Here is a 21,780-nt window from a genome sequence, read left to right on the forward strand (position 1 = left end):
ACCAGTGTTTGCACGTCCTTGTCCTTGATCAGACTTGTCTCTCCTTGAAGCTGATCAGGGTTGCATTTGTTTTTGCTCGTGAGTCACCACTGTAACACTCAGGGGTGGGGGGCCTGTGCGGAGAGCTACGCAACATAATCATTATTATTGAACATCTTTTTAGAGATTCCTCAGAGGCATAGCAACTGTGCTCGCATTCATGTTTTGTGAAGGTGCTGTGTTTTTGCAGCGGCGCTCTCTCCGACATGACAGCTGAGTCATGGCAGTCTGTAGGAGGACTGCTCATTGGCCCCTGAACACAATCAGCCCAAACAAAACACTGCCCCACCTCCCTGCAGAAAAGAAACAAAAATCCTCCACAGTTTAGCTTACTGGCGTGATCGTGTCAAGTGAGAAGAGATGAAGGCCGGTATTGTTTAGACACACTGACAACAGCCCTTTGATACCCCCAGATGTGTAATCCATGTTAGGATCAATCTGGATCTCATCTGGAAACCTGACATTGTCTTTTTAGATTACTTTTCACCAGGCACCTCGACGGTTTTGCGGTATTTTTCTTTATTCACAGTTGTCTTTGTTGTTCCAAGATTTCGTGTTTACTGTAATCAACGAGAACAGAGGTGAACACCTGTCAGGGGTGTGCTCTGGTACACCGCTGTACACCAGATTAATGTCTTTGATCCGGACTGAAGATATTTATTAAAGGCCGGACAAAGAACGGATGTAGGAAACTAAAAACTGACATCAGCAGAGATGCTGAGATCACTCTGGCTTAGAAAGCAAAACACCAACATATGGACGGTTGAAATCCTCATCTGCCACAATCTGTTATTGTTTTCTTTTTGTTCGTCCTAGTTACTTAATTTCCAGCTTGGGCGCTGGGTTTCGTCCAAACTAACTTGTGATACTACCCCAATCTTTTCATCATACCTAAGATCTGATGTCATTCCCCCACCCTTCAATTACTTTGAAGTTCAAAAGGTATTTTACAGTGCCCACCTGTCCTGCTCAGCTCCCACCCCCGCACACTTTTCCTGTGCCACCCATTGACCTCCGTGATTAGAGCCAAGGATATCATTTACAGTCTGGCCCGTATGCCACTTTAGTGTGTAATCACAGAGTTCCTGTACATTGTCAACATATGACAGATTCATACACGGACAGCAAATCTATCCCACAGTCCTCTGCAGCATATCTTGCATAGTGATGACACACGAAAGAAATTGCTTTGGCAGCCGTGCAGACTGTAATCATTCATTTGTCCCTCATGGCCGTTGTCTTGTACATTTATTACATGTCTGCATCAATGGCCAACTTGTAGAAAGGATGTCAGTCACCTAATAACTCATAAACTGCGTACATTTCCACCTCAGATATGGCATCTGTACATCATCAGTTGCTCTGGGCGCATATGTAGTGAGGTAGGTGAGATGTGTGGATGTCAGGTGAGCGTGCATTCCACCCACTGCAAGACTTTAAAGAGTATCAGTTACCAAGCTTATAATGAGGCATCTGGTCAGGATGTTGAATGGCAAGCCTTTATGATCGAATCCCTTAGGGGCAGAGCTGCAATGTGTCTGCTATATCATGTCTTTGCCTGGCTCCTCTACAGTTTGGTGTGCAAAAATCATTCATCAGTAAATGGTAAAGGCTTTAGCAGGGCCCTTTTCTCTTCTCTCTCTCTCTCTCTCTCTCTCTCTCTATTTTGCTCAGACAAAGAGCCATTCAAGGGCCCTTGCAGAACTACGAAATAATTTTGGGTAGTGCTCCAAAACTGGCATTCCTGCCTCATAATTCCTCAGGAGGCTGTGATAGTCAACATGCCCCAGCTTGTGCTGGCTGATGACTGACATCTAAAGCATTGCGAGGCACAGACGCCAACAAAAGTCAAAAACGTCTCTTTCTCTCTCTGTTTCTCTTTGCTCTTTTAGGAATCCTGCGAGTGCATTCATAAATCATGCAGGGGGAAAACCTTGTAATGAAGTGTCTGCTTCTGGTGCAGCTCATCTCTACTCTCACAGGCACAGGTGGAGAACTTCAAGAGGCAAAGATAAATACTTGAGGAAGGTGTGTATGATCGGGTGCCAAGAGGGATGAACCTTCCAAAACAATCAGAGTCATAATCTGAAAACTGTTAGACATGAAAGGAAGGGAGTACAAGCACATTTTAAGAACTTAGAGCGTGTGCAAGAAATATCAATACTGCAGGAATTATTTGCAGAATGTTCTTTTCACATTAAGACATTTGACAAAACAGTTTTCTGCAGTTTCAAAGCATCTTCAGTTACAGCTAAACTTAAGGGATGTCATTTGCTAAAATGTATATGGTGACATATAGCTGAACAAAACCTACCACTGCCCCCCTGTAAAGCAGTTAATGGGCCTCACCTGTTGTGTTAACAGGAAGCAATTACTTATATAAGTAAGTCAATACGGTCTCCAGCCAGGTTTTTAATTGGATACACCCTCTAATGTTACACAGTGCAGTTCAAGTCTATAACCTGGCTACGCAGCAGGCTCCACACGGTCAGGACAATAGGCTCGGATATCAGTGACCACAGTGCTAATGTAGCCAGCCAAAAACCCTCTGCAAGCCTGCAGCCTGCACCAAGGGGAGGAAAAAAAAAAAACCCAGCAGCCACAGATGTTTGTCATCTACTCAGACAAAGACTTTCAAAGTTTCCCTCCTCCTCTGTTTCAGTTCACTACATTCCCCCTGCTCTCTCTCTCCCTCTCTCTCTCTCACCCTCTCTTTCTCCAAACAAAGATAGTGTCTTACCCCGTAAAGATAAACATAATTTGCTGCAGATGACAAAGTCTGCAGCGATCACAGTTGCACAGCGACAGATAAAATTCCAGGATTTGGTGCTCCTTCCTGTTTGGTGTGTGCTGGTTTAGTCATGCTGCTCACCTGTACGCTGGTGGGTCTGGCTGTGTGAGGCAGCAGGAGCGCGTACTGCCCCTTTTCAGTTCCCTACAACTCTGCACACACACCTCCCCCTTTTTACCTCTCCTCTTGCTCTCTCTCTCTCTCTCTCTCTCTCTCTCAATTTAGGCAGACGAAGGATGGGGGTGGGAGGGGGGTCAGTTGGAACACAGAAGGCTCTTTGTCTGGGATCTTTTCATATGGTTTCCTTCAAGCTTGCATACTGAACACATTATGCTATAATATATTTTCATATTCAACACAGGGATGTTGGGGGACCAGTGGGCCCCACGCTGTTCTCCCCCCCACCTCCCCTTTTTCTTCCCTTCTTGACTACTTTTCCCGCCATACACACCAGGCAGAGAAATCCAAACAAAGAATGAAAACTATGCGAGAAAAATGTAAGACTAAGTTCCTGCTAACCCCACAGATATGTGTTGATGCTGTCCCTGACTGTTTTTGAATAATAAAACGCAGATATACACAGAAAATCATTTCCTCCCAAAAATTGAGAAAAGAAACATCAGACATGTACAACCTGTAGAGCTTTTTACCATCTGTGTGGATTGCTTGAGACAGTAACTCATGGACATTCATAAAGTATTTGATGTACCTTACACAATTTTTTGGCCTCTCTTCAGGGATGTTAATCCTAAAATTCACTAATATAACTCCATATCTTCAAATGTTGACTTACTCAAAAGATCCCACAAGTGCTGTAAAATGTCTCAAATGTAACATCTGGCTCACTGTATGGTGTGTGAGGCTTAGACATTATTATATCTTTAGATTTACAGATCTACAGTCTTGCTTGGAAACATTTCACTGAACTTTTCAATGTTTTGTCCTGAAACCTGGAGTCCCTCAGTGAGATGAAGACTGGCTACGAGCACTGGATTGGCTGAGTCATTAAGTTGAGAATCTGTATCTTGAATGACTGCCAGCCTTTAGGAGTAACATCCTGATCACCCTTCAGCCATAGGATAAGTTCACTTTACATAACGGTGCAATTATTCTGCTTGTGGTTCACCACTCTTTATTCCAGCAGGTCACACAAAGTTTAGCAAAATGCAAACCACTACTTGGAAAATCAATTTGGACAACGAACATGCTGAAAAGCATATAAAGAAATCATTTCTGCATCTTTTTTAATCCTCAAGGTGTTGCTGGTTGGGATTTTGGTGTGACTTTAATTTTCACCACCTTTCCTCACCTGATGGATGGTCCTGCCAAGCTGCTCAGACAATCCATCACCTTGAGGCTGCTTTAAGTAAAGTCTCGGCCCTGCCTTTCCTCCTCCTCCTCCTCCTCCTCCAACACCCCTTTCCTCCTGCTCTCTCTCTCCCTCGCTGTATTCCTCCATCATTTTCCTCTCTTTCCTCTCACGTCTGTCAGATCAGATTGATTTTCCTTTCCCCCATCTCCGTGTTTCCTTTCTTTATAGTCTCACTTTAGGCTACTTATTCCTATTTTCCCCCTTCATTCTCCCACTCTCCATCACTATTCCTGTGTGCTCTCTCTGCTGATCCAGTCTCTCCTGACATGTTTATATGTGTAAGACCCCATGCAGCTGGGAGAGCAGCCATTAGCCGCTGTGTCTATCTTTCTTTCTTCTCCCTCTCTGCCTCTCCAGCGGCCTGCTTGGCTCTGCTACTTTTGGCGTGACTCTCTGAAGGGCAGCTGTGTGTGTGTGGGAGACCAGGGAGCTGAGGGGAAATGTTAGTGCACATTCCTGCAGAAGAAGGGGCTTTTTCTGCAAAGAGAGCGTCGTGGAATTTCCTAAGTGATCTGGTTTGCATTCCCTCTCAAGTCGGAGCCATCTCCAGAAGTTATTAAAGAGTGTTTGCTACGGCAGAGGCCTGAATTGATTAGAATCATACACAGGCCCGTCTCTGCTTTCTTGCTCACCATACCATCTCTCAGTATATCCCTCTGGATGTAATGGGATACAGCCATGGGGCTGTTCAAAGGCACAGCCTCAGTATAAACACAGAAAGAGACAGAGAGAGCGAAGGCGAGATTATTCACCATGCTTGTGTACGTTCTGATGGGTAGATGTCCCTCAGTGATTATGAGGTGCAGCTCAGGAAAGCTCACATCTCATGGTATGCTTTAGAGTACAGCTCCATAACAATTGTGTTGATTACAGATCTTCTGGCAATGTATGTAGGACTAATTTAGTTAAGGCACACTCGTGTTTCAGTGCTGCCTCTGTTTATTTTCAGTCATCCCGACATCTGTATTTCACATAAACTACCTCAGAGGGTGTTGTGGTCTGAAGCAGTGATGAATAAAGCCTGGTAGAATCAGGGTGTGTCTGCTTGTGGTTTGATGATGTGTACTACTGTAAGGCCACATTTGAAAGACACAGTCCAAGAGCCTAATTCCTTTACTGTATCAGTCCATGGCATTGCCTAATAGACAACTAATTGCACATTTTAAATACAAGCAGTTTTGAATGTCAGCCTGGCGCCTGCTAGAACTCACACACGGTTTCTAAACCCAGTATATACGCTAAATATACTCCGTGGCGCAAATCCTACTACGACATAGTTTTGTGGTCTAAATTGTTTCCACAGACTGGGCAGGGCATCTGACTTGGTAGTGGACCCCAGAGTCCTTTTTTGTTGTTTGTGCGCGTCCATATGTGTATGTGTGCATTCATTTATGGAGTGTACGCGTGTGCCAGACTTGGACCCATACCACTGTAAGCATACGGTGGGAGCCCCAGTGCATTAATACACAGACTGAGGCTGAGCCCAAACCACAATCAGCTGGCTCAGTCAGTCTGTCTGGGTAATGTCGAAATGCACACAGAGCCAACGCTGCTATTTACACATAACAAAAAAAAAAAGAAAAGAAACACAATCAGCTATAGCACCGTTGCCTCTGTTAATATGTTCTTGGCAACAATGCCTCTCAGACATGAGGGAATCAGAAATAATTGCAAATGAATCTCGGGGGCTCGCCCTGGATACAATCACTGTGTCCAGACGAGCTGCCAGCTCGTCTGGTTTTGATTTGTAAATGTTTTAATGTAATAAATTTCTGGACTTATCCAGTTTTAAAATCACACTCATCAGTGTTCACATGGCTGCAGCAGCCAAAACAAACAAACACCGGATGTTGCAAAAAGAAGTTTGGTCAGTTTGATTTAGTCTGAGTTTATTAGTGGAAGAACAAACAGGCCTTTTGATTCCATGTATCTGAGTATCTACTGAGAAGACAACATAACAAGAGGCACAGGTCGTTCACGTGTAGTCCAGGTTGTAATCTGTACAGGATATTACTTGATTCAATGGAATGTCATGCAAAACTTTTACCTCCTGATTTACTCTGTTGTCACGTTAAGTGTTAAAGAATCAGGGGAAATGGGTGGGAGACACATACATACACACACACACACACACACACTCACACACTGTAACCCGTTACTCTGCTGCTTTCTTTTTCCTTGCTGTATCTTCCCAGCCAATTACATTTGAGCACCAAAATAATTAGAACTGAGCATTTCATAGCAGCATGCACAAGCTTATGGATCAAATGATGTGACATTCCCGTCTGGTTCTGTTTGTTTCAGCCCATTTCCATCTAAATGCCTCTCAGCTTTGTAGCTGGGCCTCTCTGCAGATGGGATAGGAACAAGGCGGGAATTATTCTTCAAACAAGAGGCGCGCTCTTTGTTTGGATCAACGCGCTGCACAATGTAATCAAAATTTACCAGGAGAGACAAAAAAACAAAACAAAAACAAAATGCCAAACACTCATGTGGTTCACTGCCACGCAAAGCTGAGGACTTAATCTGTGTCACACAATGCAAGGTCCTGACAAAATATTTATTCATCTTCCCTCCTGCAAATTACATTAGTGCGTGAGCCCAAAATAACTGCTGCAGTCATTGTGAATGTGTAATGTAGTGAAATGTCAGGAAATCAGAGGCCACAGAGTGTGTGTGTGTGTGTGTGAGTGAGTGTGTGACCATGTGAGAGAAAGAAAGAAGAGAAAGAGCAAGTGACAGACATTCACTGTTTTTTCATGTTCTTATTTGCAGCTCCAGCTCTTTGGAAGTTCATACTTAGCCTAATTATAACCTAAGTATTTTCCAAGTGGAACATACATATCACTAAATTAAAATGGGTTGCACCATGCAAGAAAGTATTTAATTAATTTCAGTCCAAACATACTGTAGTGACTTGTACAAATATTCATCCTCATCAGAAGTCTCTCAATGTGTATTTGTGCTGTTACAGTAACGTGTGCCCCCCTCCTCTCTCTGCTTACATCGTGTCTGGAAGCAATTAAATTCATACTTTCATACCTCCTGCCATCTGGGCTCTGCATTCTCTTCTCACTTTTTCGACTCTCTGAATGAAGAGAATATGTTGAATAATTTTTCCATTCTGTGGGCTCATATTTATTCTCAGGACACTAGAGGCTTTGTTGGCTTTGTCTTTTTTTTTTTTTTTTAGCCTCACTCTACATTTCTCAGCGAAAATAAGCCACTGGAGAAGGTTCCAATCTCTCACCTGGGAGTGACTTACTGTAACAAGATTTGCTGTGTTAATGTACGAATAACGCAGCTGCAAAAACACTCATGTCAAATGATGTTGTTAATAGTGAGCCGTAGTGGAGAATGATTTCATTCATGATGCAAAATCTGTTCACAGGGCTTATTCAGAGAAGAAATGTGATCAAAGAGCAACAACTGAAGCTCAGTGTCGCTTTACTTGCCAGGTAGTGCCTGAAGGTTAGCCAAACCAGTGAGTCAGGCCCTAATGGGTGTTCCTGCTGCTCACATTTAAGCAGAGTCTCCACAGTATGCTCTGCTCATCACTGTCACTCCATGGGTTTAATGGTCTCTCACTGGCCTGCAGTGGATCCCATTACCCTGAGCAGAGTGAAGATACTGGCAAGGACACGACTTTTCCGCTGAGGAGAGAGTGCTAAAAGAGCCCGCAGAGGCCGATGGATGGGTCATGGTAAAGCAGCTCCACCAGAGGTTGAAAGATGGTTATTTATCCTCTTTGGCTGAGGCTTAGGAGACCACAGGAGACAGGTGGTTTCTGAAGAGGACCCCCCTGAGCTGTCCACCGGCCGCCTGACAGATGGGATTAACAGAAACGTAGACGGCTTCTCCCGGCATCCTGGAAAAGACATACCCAGGACCTGATAATGAGCAGTAACATCTCACATCTCACTCTCACTAGCTTCCCACTTCCTTTATGAACAATGACATATAAAAAAAATGTTGGGATGAGTTTCCTCTCTTTAGCTCTGCCCCACAGGAAGAGGTGAATGCACTCACATTGACACAAGAAGATGCAGGAAACCAGCTCATGTGTAATGGGTGTGAACATCATACTTTTCATGCATGAAAAGTTGCACATGTAGAGAAGTATTTATGATGGAGAGGATGAAGTGTCATGGCTCTTACCCACAAGCGGTTGGAGCTTGGTAACTCCTTTTTATGGCTCTCAGCAATTGGTCCGTTTCACCACAATGATTTATCCAATAATGGTCTGTACCAGTAAAAGAGATTCAAAAATCCCCAAGTCAAACCCCAGAAAGTCCTAGGAAAGAATTTCCTCTGTAAAAGTAACAGGCAACTTGATCACACTTGTATGTAAGGGAAAGTTCTGACACATTCATGAGAGGTCACATGCAAAGTGAATCTGTGAGAACATCAGTTTCAAAAACAGAGTGAGATCCCCAGGTTTTATGGGGCGCCGGCAAAATAAAGGAATACTGGAGCATATTGTGGAAGTGGTGGGCAGCCACATTGTCAAAGCATTGGCCATCAGTTTGGGGTTTGCAGAGTGCTGTGTGTGTGTTTGGATGTAGAGAGGATGTGTGGTCACATATTAACCTCTTTCATTTCTTTGATTTCAATAGTTCAGGATGAGAATAGTGTTGTTCATGGTGGTTTCCAGCCTCAACTCTGAGAACTGGTCTGGCTGAACAGATTTTAGTCATTAGTCAGTGATGGGAGCCAATCATGACTAAGTACTGTTGTAATGAATTTACTGAAGTTAACTCTAAAACTACTGCTTGCTACCAGTTACACTGAGCCTGCTTTTTCTCACAAAGCAGGACAGAGTTTTACATACCCAGCAGAGGGGGGACATATTGAAATGTCAGTGATTATCTGTCTTTGTAACTGTTGGCTCACAGTCTATTATTACATCACAGAATCTCTATCTGGCTAATCTGATTTATTAGGTGGCTAATCAGCTTTGTATGCCTTAGTGTTTTGGGAGGCGATATTACTGTCGTCTCATGCTGAAAGGAATTAGCTTCTGTGGTGTTCAGTGTCCTCTCTGAACTTCTGTTAGTGCCAGTCACAGCTCAGTGGTCATGTAAGCACTGATGGCATGGTGATTGTTTCTTAAAGATACAGTTGGTTATTTATTTCACTCTGCACAAGTATATTCTCAAAAAAGGTTTACTTGTCAAAGACTTTTTGACAAAGAAATTTCTTGGTCAAAAGACAATTCTGTTTCAATATTGTGCTCATGACTGTTTTTATACAGTACATTGTCAGTCTGTATTATTCTAAAGCACTCAGTATAGTTCTGTTTCAACGGTTGTTGCATGTGCTGGATTGGCATTTAACATTGTCCATCATTACTGCAGTGGAGTTTTAAGATCCAGTCTTTCCAGTGTTATCAATATTGATAGAACCTATGGCAGGAGCAAATACCCTGCCCTTTTGTCTAAATACCTAACAAAATGTCATTTTTTGCCTCACTGGTGAGAAATATGTAAGAACAGCAAAGTCTCCATATTTCATCCTTCCAACTGTTCTGTTTTCTGGTGTGTAGTGAGAATTATAGCCTCATAGGACCACTCTCATGGTGACAGATCTTTACTTCTTTTCTTTTTCAACTACAGAAAGAGTAAAGAAGCCAGTGAAGCTCCTCCTTGGTTTTACTCCAGCAACTGTGACTGTTAATGACACATAACTCTTTAAATTGCTCACTTGGGAAACTAAATACCAGACAGGACCAAAAACATTCTTTAATACCGCAGGTGGGTGATTCAGTCTATGAAAACACAATGTGGAGGAACTTTAACTCTTTGAAGTTGGTACACCTCCTTTCACTAGGCTCTTGTGAGCTGTTTTGTTACCTAGCTCTGGCCAGGTGATTCAGACGACTGGAGCTTCACTCTACACTATATGTGTTGTGCGTGTGTGAATACACATGTACTTGCTTGTCCATGCATGCACACACACACCTTTACCAGAACTGTTAAATCATCCCCGGGTGTATTCAGCCTGCTGCACCTTACAGACAGCAGACATGGCCTCAGCCGGATGTCTGGCAAAGACACTGCTGCTCTGACATCATTGTCTCTTCCCATAAATACCAGGTCCTCCATCATGTCCGCTCCTGCACCTGACCCCTGACAGGCACTTAGCGAAGCAGGGCAATGTGGAATCAATACCCAAATTATTCACACAGCGTGCAGAGGAAGTGTCCTTTCCAATTCAAAGTGAGTTCATTTGTTATTGTAAAGAGGAGGTTACACCTTGGGCCATCCAACTTGTTTATCTATAACGGCCTGTGAATGCTACATGGGTTTAATCCCATCTGCTCAGCATATGTTTTTTAAGAAGAAAGAGGCTCCTTACTCTTTACAATGACCAATTAAGAAAAACATGTTTTTTCACCTGATACAATTTGTAATGGAAAACCTATCTACGCCTCGAGAAAACCCTTCATCCACTACTGTTACCAGCCACCCACCTGGATGTTACCACTGTGGCAGTTTCGTGTTTAGAAATGCAGCATGCTAAATGAAAACAGACACCAGAGGATCCTTTTTTAACCATCTCTCACAAGCTTGTTTTCATGCTTTTGCCCCACTAGCACGACTGAGGGAGAATTATAGTTGGTGCAAACTGTTGAATCCCCATAACCTCTCTTGTGTGGAAGCCTGCAGCGCCCTTGATTATTGCTCTTCCAGTCAAATGCCAGCATTCCAGACAGCAGCAGTGACTGTGTTGTAAATAGACAAAACATGCTTCAACAGGCTTCCTACATGTTCTCCTATTTTTGTGACAGTTTCTTTCTCTTACTTCTCTGTCTATTTTGACTTCTTTCCTGGTTTTTCCTCCTCCACCCACTTTATTAGTACTGTTATGACCACAGATATTCTCTATGAAGCAAGCCAGTTTGGTTCAGAAAATGGGAGTGCAATGAAAATGTCCTTTTATGATCGAGCCAAGGTCTGAGCAGTTAGAGGTTGAAGACTCAGCGCTACTTTCCCATGAGTTCTTTGTGCATGACCTAGGGTTATTTTATGTTAATGGGAGTTAAGTCAGAGCTCTGCGGTTTGTCTGTCTGTGAGAGCCAGAGAGATGCAAACAAAGCCTCAGAAACAGTAAAGGTCACCACAGAAGAGAGTGACCCCACAGACTGTCAGAGGGGTGACAAATTAGCTGTACTGTGCTTTCTTGTGGATGCTGCATAATTTGTGCATGTCTGTCGGTCTGCGTGTCTGTTTGTTCACATGTGTAAGTCTCATATTGTGTTTTTCATGTCTCTGTGTGTGGTAGTAATTTGTTTGTACGCACTCACAAGCATGCATGAATACAATGCGCACCTAACTGTGTTTAGTCTACAGCCAGAGGAAAGGAGCTTGTGGTTTGACAAAGACGAATAGCCGAGTTTGTTCCTCCTCTGTGAACGTGTATCAGCACAAGATCTCATCACTTCCATTTTCATGCAGTCGACTGGCTGGTGGTCAGTGTGCTCTGGGCATGCTCAGGCACTCCAGACAAACTGCATAATAAGTAGGATGATTGAAAACCAGAGAGATAGTGGGAAAAAGACAGAGCGAGGTCGGCTGCAGTGGGTGATTAGATAGGCGGTATGCCATTGTCACAGGGCAGAGCAAGCTACTTTGTGGTATTAGAGTGTTAAGTGTGTGTGCAACAGCAGTGCAACAATATGCTGAGCAGCAGTAACTATTTCTTTTGTGGAGGGAAAATCATTATATTGAAATTACAGCACACACTTGGAGGTGGCAGACAACAGTAAACAAAATCTATGTCTAACAAAATGCAGATGGAACTGGTCGATTAATATCAGCCAAAACCCAAAGAAACTTAAAACTGCCAGTTGCCAGCAATATTTGTTAGAGTACAGCAAAAAATTGTCATGTGCTTAATTATTTTGGTGGATTTTCTTCTTTTATTGGTAGAGGAATGTTTTTTAAAGTCACTTAAACTTGCAATAACATTTTTTGGCCACATGAGGCAGCATAAACAAAATGCTAACACAGCACTGAGATGTTCCTTTTATATTAATATGGTAAACTTGTTAGTGAATAGTTGCTCCTTAGTATTCTATGAAGTTGCATTTCTGGCCACGTGGTGAATGTAAGTCCAATATTTACTCTCCGTTTAGCTCTGTTTTTGGTCTCCACCAACTCTGGAGGGGAAAAACTACCTTTGTCTGTCTGCTGTTTGGTGCTGTACAGGTAGGATATAATGAGTTTTACAGCTCTTTCATTGAAAACAATGAGAGCATGAGAGTGAACCTTAACAGTAAAGTTATGGGGTGAAAAACAAATAATTAGCTCAAAGACACTAAAACACTACGTAAAGCTGTGGGAAACTATTCATTTGATCTATTGTTAGCATAAAAACACTCATCACAGCCACTTTAAATTCCAAGTTACATCAGCACAATTTATTTGCGTTGCTTATATGTAAGAACATTAATATTGCAACCACTAAAAAAAGATCTACAGCATGTCCCTGTTTACAAGCTATTTTGTCTTTACTCCCACAATGTACACCACCTCATAAATGGCATTTAACACCACCCTGTGACCATGTTCCCAGTGGAGGTAAAATCAACTCTAGTCCTACAGTGAATTTGTTAGTTGGCTCTGAAGTCGAAAAGTGTAATTTGTTACTGTCGTTTGAGTCTTATCACAGTTCCTGTAGTCTTGTTTCTCCTTACTCGGGCTCACTAACATTTCCCGCCATATTCCTTTGATTAGGAGCACATCTGACTCCTATTAAAACTTCCACATGCAGATCCAGGGGCTGCTTTGGAGCTGGATGGAAAAGTTTTTGTTTTTTTTCTCTTCTACCCCTTTTCTTTTTTCTTTTCTCTTTTTTTTTTTTCATCCAACCAGAGGCCAAACTGAGAGTTCAGGAAAGAGGACATTATCTTTCTCACAGTGAGAGTTTTGGGTGCTTGGAATAAAGTGTCAAAACATGTGTTTTCTTATTAACACATTCCAATTTCAGAGAAACACACCAGGATTTTATCACTCAAAGCTTAACTTATCATCAAATGAACAACCAAATGTTTTAATGGTTTAACCAACACCATACATGGCTATGGGCTGTTGGATAAGTGCTATCTGTCTTTGGCCACACAATAAAGTTCTCCGCCAAATGCCATTCAGAGCCTGGGAATTATGTTAAAATGGATGACAGTTGCATTGCAATCGAATTTCACAATTTAATTTTCCAGCAGTTAAATGCGAATGTAAAAAGAAAAGGAGAAAAAATAAAAATAATGTTTTTGACAGTAGTGGACAGTAGTGCTGACCATGGCACAACCATAAGGCCATGAAAGCAGCCATGGACAAAGGCAAGCTTCGGCCAAGTGGGTCACTGCTTGGCAAGGACAATAGGAAGTGATATGACTAATCCGCAGCTTCCAGAGAGGAAATGACACACTGTGGAAAGCCTCAGAGGCCTTGAATCCCACAGAACATCATGTTGATGTGGAGTCCACCCCTGAAGGAGAGGAAGTTATTTCACAAACTGGGCACATATTCCCATTCCTGTGTAACTATCCCTATGGTCAGCTTGTCACTCTGACAATAGTACAGTGTGTAAAACAAGAGATGAATTCTGATGGACTGGAAGAGATAAAGATGACACAACATCAGCTCAGCTCTGTGCCTCCCTGCACAGTATGAGTGGGTTCACCCCTATCATGGCTCTGGGGCTGACAGTGTCTGTTTGTTGGCTGGTTGTTCCACCACTTTCATCCAGGCTATTTCAACAACTATTGAATGGACTGACATTAAAATGTATCCAGATAGTCATGGTTCCCAAATGATCCCACTGCCTTTGGTGATCCCCTGACTTTTCAGCTAGTGCCATCAACAGGTGAAAAAAATCAGTTTGTCCAATACTTAAGCTTATGACTGAATATTACTATATTATTACTATAAATATTACAGTACTAATGACATTCCCATTAGTCTGTATTACTTTGTATTTTGTTCAAACTGGCAAATGTCAGCATGCTAACATGCTAAACTATGATGGTGAACATGGTAAACATTGTTCCTACAAAACATCAACATGAACATTATTTCTTACAATGAATAATAACTGAAAAATACTGTTTGAAAAATTCAAATACTTCTTCAAACTTGAATGGGATTTTAATGGGAGACTTGAACTCACAATGTGTGGGCTTCATATACTCAGTGTATGAATACATGTGCATGCATCAGTCTGAAATTAATTTGGGTTTGTTCTTAATATTTTTGTTCTTACAGTTTATTTAATAAATTTGGACAGAAATCAGAAACATTTACACTTCTTTCCGGACTGATCAAAGTGTGGAACACCATATGGGATGTATTACCATTCACGCCCTATTTCATATTGGCTTCCTACCCCTCTATATCATAGCAGATTCATGGCACTGACAGACCAGCTATTTCAGGTCATGCACTCCTGCCACAACAACCCAAGCATGTTGTAATTTGAGCCTGTCGCCAGGAATTAATTGTCTGCTTTTTTGCCAGAAAACATAAATCAGTTGTCTGCATCCTTTCAGTGTCAGCCCCCCTTTGCACAGTGAGAGGCAGCCAGGCCTTTGCACTCCTGACAATTATAATGCTGGGGTGGGCCATAACCAACCATGAAATCTACAATTCAGTATGCTCAGAGAACAGATACTAGGGAGGTAAAGGTGAAGTTCAAATCCATGACTGTTCAGAGCAATAAAATATTTGCACAGATGTGGAAATATCATGGAAAATGATTGAGCACATAAGAGGCAATGAAAACAAATCACACATATTCAGATCTGATATTATATTTCTCAGGTATCAATCCTTTTTGCTCATTATATTTCATTTTAGTAAACTTAAAATGAAAACAAGATGTCTGATAACATCTAGATGCACAATCAATAGTAACATATTTCTAATGAATGAGTTTGACATAATAATAATGTCAGACTGGTTGCTTGTTTTCATAAGTCCCTATTTCCTGCATGTCTGGCTCTTTTCTAGGATTAGAAAAGTGTTTGCAATGTCCAACTAAAACAAAGATGACGTTGGTAGCTTGAGTACTGCCCTAAACCACCATCCAATCTATCTGCTGATCTCAGCCTAGATCCTGTCCAGACAATACCCTGCTTCCCCCTGCTGCACCAATCAAAACACATGCCATTATATGGCACCCGGGTGAGAGGCCTGGAGACGAAAAACAAGGAGAAAGGAGAGGGAAGGTGACAGAAAAAGAAAGGGAAGAGGAGGAGGAGGAGAAGGTTTAAAGACAGAACTACCAGAGTAAGCTGTCACCGCTGAAAAGCCAAAGTCATCGAATGAAGAGAGGTATTTGTGTAGTCTATTTCCACCACCCTCTCTGCCTTTGTTTAGTCTTTTGTAGTGTTCTCATGCCCATAACTCTGCTAACTGCATTGCCTCTACTCTCCAGTGCTCTCAAAGAAAACCCTTTCAGTGGGATGGAGAGCAGTCGTCTGTCGTTGCTGCTGTGCAGACCAGTGCTCTGATGAACTGAGGGGACTGGGGCTGCTGGTTGGGGACACTGAACTCTGTCCTCTCCTGGTGCTCTCTGACAGAGTCTCTAATCCATTTAGGTCGAGTCCTGGCAGAGAATCTGAGGTCTGACAAAGCCCAGCTCTGTCTCTGTGATCCAGCCCACTGAGTTTTAAGCTTTTACAGATGTGTGGAGAAAGTGGGCACGGAGCAGACCCAGGCCCGGGTTGGCTGACTAACTGGACGAAGGGTGCTAAATCTGCCTTTCAGCAACAGCCTGATGAATCCTTTGCGTTTGCTTCCTGTCTCTCTGCAAAGCAAGTTTGGAGCAAACCAACACACACAGTAAACTCAGACAGCTGTGGCCTAGTCAATGTTTCCAAAACTGACATGGCGGAATTTGGATGTGAGCATATCAGAGCCTCATGCTATTTTGTTGTGTACAGGGCAGGCAGCCAAGCGCCTTATCAGCCCTGATGTTGTCTTTCTTGGTTTCTGCCCTGATGCTATTCAGAAGTAGGAGGGTCTGATGAGGAATGTAATTTCTTTTGACTCAGCTTTCCTCCTAAGATCACTCATGAGCGATTGTCACGCTTTTGCCTTCAAGTAAACCACTGGTAAATCTGGAAAAATGTAACATCTCTCCGATCAGACAAGTCATTACGCCAAAAACGATATGGAGGACATCAAAGCAGACAGGAGAAGCTGGCTTTGATGATGGGCAGTACATCTAGATTATGTCATGGCAGCTGAATACAAAAAAGATTTAGTTGACACGATGCAGAAACATATGTCAGTAGTATGCGGTGCCATGTGAATGCCCCTTTGTTTCCTTTTCCAGTCAAGAAAATGAGTTAGGGGGGAACTGCCATGGTGAAATCCACATCCAGCTACTCTTTGAATCAATTTTTGCTTTGCTCTGATCAAGGCCCAATGCAAACTTGGAGAGTCACGGCACATCATGAACCTATTAAAGGGTGAAGGAATGAAAACGGCATCCTCTACTGTACTACAGTACAAGCAGAGATACATGAACTAGAGTAGCAAAAATAATTGTTTTACTAAAAGCTACATGCATGAGCCAAGACACAGTCCTACTGGAATAGAGGGGCTAGTGATATGTTCAGGGGTGAGTTGAGGTGATGGATTAATGTATGACACCCTAATTTGAATTGGACAGGATAGACATAGGGTGTGTAGAAAAACCAGGATGATAGATTGTGGGTGTGTGTGTGTGTGTGAAGAGATGGAGTCCATGAGGATGTGATAGTTGGCACAATAAAATAGGTGTGTGTTAGGTGTGATAGCAGCACTTTCCTTGTGTCATTTCCTGACCACCTGTTTGCCAGTTAGCACGAATAGGAAGGTACTGTGCTTCTTAGCATCCCCTGCAACCCCCTTTCCTCCCCCTCCTCTTCCTCCTTTCCTCCACCTCCTCCTCCCCTCTGCTTAGAGCAGCCTAGCACCAACTAGGTCAGACTCCATTTGAGGAAAACAGTAACCCACACTAGTCATTCTGCCAAACATTTCCTGAGAAATGGAACAAGGTTTGAATGATGTGTGGGCTGTATTTTCAGACTTTCGGCTGGGTCCAGCGTGTCTCATAACCCTAATATTTCATGCAGACCATAAATAGTTGGGGAATGAATATTGAGGAAGTCACTTAAAGAGGAATAGAAGTTTATCAGAAGTTCAGGAGCCAATAAAAAAAAAACCCATCTGCGTGCTGAAAGAAACAGTAACTGTCAATGTCCTTGCTGTTAAAGGAAAAGATATCTTGGGACATAAGCATAATTCACTTTCTTGCTGAGGGTTAGATGAGAAGATTGATTCCACTCTCATATTTGTCCATTCAGTGTGATGCGATCAAGTAGCTGGCTAGCTTAACTTAGACTGGAATCAGCTAGCCCAGCTTTGTCTAACGATAACAAAATCCACCAACCAGCACCTCTAGAGCTCACTGATTAACCTGCTCTGTTCATTTAACCCCTTCAAAAACCAAATTGTAAATTGTTGTCAATTTGTGGATGTTAACTTCCACCAACTATTTCTTGGCTGGGTGCAATGACTCCACAATCTGTTATTTTTAATCTTTTGTTATTTCTACAGGTTAAACAAAGACGATATAAAGTGTTTATCAGTGAGCTTTAGAGTCAGTTGAAAGTGGACATTGTTGCCTTCAGATGGAGCTAGGCTAGCTGTTTCCCTCGTCTATGCTAAGCTAACTGGGTGATATAGGAGTGGTATCGATCATCTCATCTAACTCTTGTTGACAAAACCTCCCAAAATGTTGAACTATTCCTTTAAAAGACTTCAGCTATTCCTTCATACAAGGAGCATCATAGGTGACCAAAACAAAAGAAGACAGAAAAAAACAAGCAGTGAAAAACTAAATGCAGGCAGTGTCAAATTGATAAAAGACTGCAAACCCACACCATTGCAACACAACAATGTTAATATTGTCTGTAGAATCAAAGGCCGGATTGGACCATTTCTTCTGGGATCTAATCCAAACCAGCATTCTACTTCCTAAATCTGAGTCAGTAACGATCGTGTGTGCTTTCCAATGGTAAGTCTAATTACTGGCTGCAGCTCGGGTTAACTGACAGTTTGGGTTCTACCATATTTCCCCTCATAAACCTTTAGTAATGAAAGGCAACACCACAGAAGTCATTAAAACAAGTGGAGAATGAGTATGTGACAAATACCTCTTTTTGCAGAAACTGCACACCCATATGTTGCAGAGGTCGAAGAACAAATTCCGAGAAGGAACGAGTTCAGCTCAGGTTATTTGACTGCAAAACTAAAATCATATTATCACAACACAAGAAACTGTAGCTGAACATAATACAGTATTTCCTTTCTCACCAGACAGGGACTAATGCCAGGATATTTTAATGCAGTGTAGAAAACATCCGTGGTGGAAAAGAAACATCAGTGGTGTGTAAAGTCTAAAAAAAAATATGAAAGATTTTCCAAGCACAGAATAAACAATCGTGTAACAGCAAAAATGTGTGACAAAATGACCTCAAGTTACATCTTTGGCAGTCCAGTTTTATCTGTAAACTCATCAGGTATTGATGTAACAGCCATGTAAGTTATGAGAGTATCCCTGGAGACACACCCAAATATAAACAGCTTGAAATACATGCCTGCCAATCGAGCCAGCAGCAGCCATCTGGGCCTATCCAGTTACAGTGCTGAATAAGAAAATGAGAAAATAAATAGCTAGCGGTACCAAGTTCCTGTTCAGGCTGACTCAAAGAAAACCACCTTCTCCTGTTCCAGCCCACAGGTGATCGAGCCAGTGTAAGAGCTCGTTAATAAATTCAGCACCACAGTCCCTGAGGTGTCTGGTATTTGGGGGTCCTGATTGAGGGGATGTTTGACCTTCTGCTTGGTCTCTGGAGTTCTCTGCCTCCAAAGGGCCGTTTTAAGCACTAAAAAGTTGTGCCTGGGTTTCAGTTTCGTGACCTACTTAAAGGCTATGTGCTGGCAAATGTGCCCAAAAGGTTTTCTCGTCTGGCAGCGGACCTGGTTCGCTCAGCCCTCCTGGTCTGCCAAACTCACAAGCCTACCAGCTCCACTCTTATTTTTACTCCCCTCTAATTAGGGGCCGGGTTAACCAGGAGGAGAGAAAAAGGAGGGATGGTCAAATGGAAAGATAATCAAAGAAATGAAGAAAAGGAGCAGAAAGTAATGATGTCAATAAAAGCTGTGAATAAGAGGGAGAAAATGAGAATACATGGGGAGAACTGGGAGGCATAGATGATTTTTATTCTGTGCAGAAGGAAAAGGAATGCTTTGTTTAGCTTTGCATGAGGTCATGTTGTGATAACCCTCAGCATGAAAATATTTATGAACTCAGTGAAGTGAGGAAAAAAGGGCCCTTAATAACAGATCGTGTTGGACATTTGCCAACATAAGTTCCTCCTAACAGTGTTGTGCAAGCTACACCAAAAACATGAAGTCATTGCAGTCTTAAGGCTTACACCCACATTATCTCAGACACATGTTGTTTTACTCTTACTCTAATTTTTAAAGGAATATCTCAGCAGCAACATAAAAGTCTGACTCTAATCTGTATGAAACAGCACCTCAGAGGTGGTCCCTCTTTCAACATTCAGCAGAGGAAAAGTTTTCCAACTCTGAGCGGAGTGATGTTGATCCAGCGGGGAATGTGTTGCTCTTGCTTCAGGGTGAACAAGGTCAAGTACTCAAGGGTCAAGCTCATCCATCCTCTGGCAAATAGAAAGATGTCAGGGATGTGTTACTACTGCACGGCCTGGAGTGCGCTCTCATATCTGTCGCTGTGGGTGAGCTGCTGTGTGCAGTTAGCAGTTGAGTCATGACTTTCCATTTCTTAGCCCTGCTAATGCTGACATTGTTGTAGATCGGATGTTGCCCGCTGAATACTATTAACGCAAATGATAGTTTACAGCCGCTGACACACATGGAAATAAGACACATGTAAATTTAAACAATGTGTGTCTGAAGAAGTGAGATCCTATGAGGGGTCCTTGTTGCTCAGTCTAAAGCATTATCAGAGGATGTTACACAGGAAAGGAGTGACAGATGCTTCAGATTGGTCCCAGACCAAAATATTCCTCTCCTTTGAAAACATATTTTCTTCCCTAAGGACAACTCTCTCCATCCCCGTCCTCCATCTTCATTATCCAACCTCTTTTTCTTTAATCCTCTTCTACCCTGCAACCAGGCCGAGCCACTTCTCCTGCACTGCAACCTCACTACGACTTTTATTAAGCTGTTGTAGTTGTAAAAAATTGGTTTATATCATTATCTCATTTAAGTGATTCGTATACTTCTATCTACACTGACTCTGTTTCTCATTTTCACTCTCCCGCTGAGCCCTCTCAAAACTAAATTATGAAATTACAAACAACAGATGTGAAAATCCAGTGAGGCCTGTCTTCCAACAGTGAAGATGGTGGTGGTGGTGGAGGGGGTTGGGTTTAATAGATCTTAGATAAAGTCATTGTGGCTCGCTGAAGTGAAATTATTCTCCCATCAAAGTCAGTCGGACTGGCAGCGAGATTATCTTTCCTGCGTAGGCAGGAAATCAAATCTGTGAGCCCCATCAACAGGAAATTAAAGAGAACAACATAGTTTAGGCAAAAGCCAACAACTCCAGTCTGCCCAGATCCTCCCAACAGGAACATCAAGCAGTGACAAGACCTGGCAGTGCATGAGGATGTCCTCACAGTGAAACACTCCTTAGGCATGTCCAGTTTGTAAATAAACAGCAGCCCCAGAGTCCCCAGACAGCAGACATCCTTCTGTAAATAATAAATACTTGGAAATTTCTGCACCGAGTGTAGTCCCCAGCCTCTTGTCAGGCCTATCAGGGCTCATTTCATTTATATCTCTGTTTTTGTTTTTGAAAATGCTCAGATAAAACAGATATTATGAGTTCAAAATGGAAGCAGTTTATCTACACAGACAACAATCTGTCCCACTGAAAAACATGAATTCTGTTCAAACAGCTGAGTACACATGCAGTTGTGTAGTGTACACAAAATGTGAATTTACAGATGCCTATCATAGTCCAGAGGAGCACCTACAGTTTATAGTATAAACACACACAACCTTTGAGTTAAACATCCAATGTAAAATTAAAATGGAGTAAAATCTGATTTGAATTAAACCTAATGAAAAGTGGTGGACAAACACCCTCTTCAACTACAATTACCTTTCCCTAATCACACAAACTGATCTCATGACAAACTGATTATATGTTCCTTGTTTTATTGTTTTAGCAGGGATAGCACAGTATAATCTGTCTTAAATTCCTTGGGCATGACTGAAATTTGTAATTTAGCCCTGTGTTGTCTGTCGACAGTCCCTGTGGGATCTTGAGTCTGACTCTGTTTCCACAGCTGAGTATCTGTAAAACTCTTACAGATGATGTTCTCATTAATTCAGTGCATGGGTACAGGTTTAGAGTTAATAGTGTACAGCTAGAAATCCAGATAACTTTGGACTAAAATATAATAAATATAAATATAATCAATATTAAATCAAAAGGCAAACCCAAACATCTATGGCTGCATCAGTTGCTA

Source organism: Lates calcarifer, linkage group LG8 (assembly GCF_001640805.2).
Source record: "Lates calcarifer isolate ASB-BC8 linkage group LG8, TLL_Latcal_v3, whole genome shotgun sequence".
NCBI classification, from domain to species: domain Eukaryota; kingdom Metazoa; phylum Chordata; class Actinopteri; family Centropomidae; genus Lates; species Lates calcarifer.